The sequence below is a fragment of the Odontomachus brunneus genome, unplaced genomic scaffold (assembly GCF_010583005.1).
Source record: "Odontomachus brunneus isolate Ranch 3 - 2012 unplaced genomic scaffold, Obru_v1 Obru_scaffold_002, whole genome shotgun sequence".
Classification (NCBI taxonomy): Eukaryota; Metazoa; Arthropoda; class Insecta; order Hymenoptera; family Formicidae; genus Odontomachus; species Odontomachus brunneus.
Window position 1 is genome coordinate 2534575 of NW_022639452.1, and position 2769 is coordinate 2537343.

General features: G+C 53.5%; 1 protein-coding gene and 1 long non-coding RNA gene across 2 annotated transcripts in view; one reads left to right on the forward strand and one right to left on the reverse strand.

The window, feature by feature from the left end:
- LOC116841994 overlaps positions 1-2769 on the forward strand; it is a 229208-nt gene that overhangs the window by 66451 nt on the left and 159988 nt on the right. The gene's annotated exons all lie outside the window — the stretch shown is intronic.
- The window catches only part of LOC116841920 (iroquois-class homeodomain protein IRX-6), a 43536-nt gene that overhangs the window by 4953 nt on the left and 35814 nt on the right, over positions 1-2769 (reverse strand). The window lies entirely within an intron of this gene.

The window sequence follows — 2769 nt, forward strand, 5'->3', positions numbered from 1 at the left end:
AGAGAGAGAGAGAGAGAGAGAGAGAGAGAGAGAGAGAGAGAGAGATCAACAAGAGAGCGGGAGAGAAATGGAAATGCACGCGTGGCAAAGTAGAAAATCATTGTGTGTTCGTTTGCGCGCTCGGTGACAATTCGCGATCGGAGCAGATGCGGGACGAGCCAAGTCATCCGTTTATTATTCCGTAACTGGTCCGGTAGGATCCAAGCGGTTCCCTGGGCCTCTCGTCGGGGCACCAGTCGAGGGATTAAGTTTTACAACGAGGACATTTTCGTCGTCAGGATGCGCGTGACCCAGATAGAGACGCGAGTATATACACAGGGCGCGAACGATACTTTATACGAGCGAAAATAAATGAGACGCCGTAGGAAGTCGGGGTGCAAACGGCGGAGGGGAGTAGGAGGTGGAGGAGGAAGAGGTCAGGGGGGTCCGTTGGCGGAGGCTCCGTGGAAACTCGCGTCGGAAAACTTATCCCATCGTGGGGCTCGTTATGCCTTCCCCAGCCGGTATAAAAGTCCGAGAGTCCTGCTCGGTTTGAGGAGCGATATAAGCGGGTAGGTAGGTACTACTTCCATCCCGAGAGCAGATCTCTATCTAACGGTTTAAGCTGCTTCCTTCCTTCCATCCTGGCCAGAGGAATGGAGCGGAAAGAGTAGGGCGGGGGGAGGGTGAGAGGGGATGAGGGAGAGAGAGGGCAACCTCCATCTCTTCACCTCCGTCTCCGCTCGCTTCGCCTGCCGCCTCGCTCTGTCGGACCAGAGCGACCGACCCTCTGGGATCCCATTACTAAAAGACTAACCCTTATCAAAGATTAAACTTCGGTATAACTGCTGAATCGACGGGATCGAAATTAAATTTTCCACCGCCGAGGCGACCGGCTGGGACTCACGGGATACTTCCTCTCCGCTCTTTTCTCTCCATTCTGTCTGCCTGTCTGTCTTTTTCTACTTCCGCCGTCGAGTTCTGTTCCCCTTTATTCGTCTCGTGTCCTTCGTACTCCTTTTGCTCGCGTGTACAATTTGAACGATCCGAACGGATCAGAAATAGCTTTCTTCTTGTACAGGGATACTCGTTATTAATGATATTGCGGATATCAATAAGCTTCGACGAGCTTCAGCGAATGTTACACGTGCAGAGATGACACGATCTGCTACAATATCTTCGAGGCGTGCAGAAGAAGACGGTCGCGAAGTGAACGAAAGCAAATTGCGCGAGGCAATGAGAAAGCACTTTTGTAAAAAAAAAAATAGCGAATGTTTCGTCGGGCAGCAAGATACGTTTGATTCAAATCCGTAGCGGCATGTTTGCCTTCTGGGTTCGGCGGTAACCTCGTCACGACGCGTCGCCATTATTGAGCTTTATTTTCGCCTTCGCACCCCGAGACGTAGCCGGTGGAGTGGGTGAGGCGTCGTGTATGGACGCGCGACTGACATCCCCGGTGTTGCGTGGCGCCGGATAGGTTAGATAGGGGTAGTGAGCGTGGAAGTGGCGGCGGGAGATGGGAAATTAATAAAACTGTCACTTATCTACCCTTCTCCCCGAGGCAGGCCTACACACACGGCATTTCTCGCTCCTCTATCTTCGTTCTCACCCTACGCCACAACCCTCCCTGTCGCCCTCCTTCCACCTCCCAACTCCGTTTGCACTACCACGCCACCGCCACCATCTCCACCTCCACCCTCTATCCTCCTCCTTCCTCTCGCTATCTCGCCGTCGCACTTTTCCCGCTTCTATTTGTCTCGCTCCGATTCCGAGCGCCCCGCATGCGGGATTTGAAGCAGCTGAAACGAAGCGCTAAACATTTCAATTTGGCATCAGGCGCTCCCATGCCGAGCGCGCGCACTGATATACATCTCGTTCTCTCTCGTTCTCTCTCTCTCTCTCTCTCTCTCTCTCTCTCTCTCTCTCTCTCTCTTTCTTTCTCTGTTTCCTCGTCCTCCGACCTAGTCTATCCTCTATGTGTTCTTCATCCTACCCGCTCGATGCCAGGTCGCAAACGTGCATCGTGCCCGACGTGAAAGAGAGAAAGAGGCGAAGGGTGGTTCGGATGAGAGGCGAAGCGCTGGATAGAGGCGGAGAGCGTGCGAGGTGGACCGACATCGATGGAACGGACCAGGAAAAGTGAGAGGAAGACAGAAAAGAGCCAAGAGCACCACGAGGAGACAAGGGGTGGCTGGCAGGGCGGCGGCAGCGGCGACGGCGGCGGGGATGGCTTAACCCCGGTCTGTTTGCGAGGAGCAAATGGCGTTCTGCAGTTATTTTAAAATTCAGCCGGTGGCAGGGGGCGCGGATCGGATTAAAAAATCAGAGTGGAAGCTTGTTTCTCATGATAACAGCCAGCCGCCCCGAGAGCGGCAACTGCTGCTGCTGCTGCTGCTGCTGCCGCCACTGCTGCTGCTGCCACTGCTGCTTTCTCCCGATTCCTCCTCCCTACCGCCTCCTCCGCGTCTCTCTATCTCTCCGCTTCCTCCATCCACGTTCCGAGCCCGTTCTGTCTCTTTTCTTGGCTCACCGCGTTCTTCTCTCCTTCCCTCTCTCACCCTCTGTTACTCATTCTCCTACAATTCTCTTTCTCTCTCGCTCGCTCGCTCTCATTCCTCGTTTCCCCCGCGCCGCGATTCTCCCAATCTATCTCCCGCACAGCCGCTACCTCCGGTATTATCGCCGCCGCTACCATCGCTATCGCCATCGTCAACCGCTTTAAATACGACAGCTATGTATATGTATGTATATTTATATATATATATATATATATATATATATATATGTATC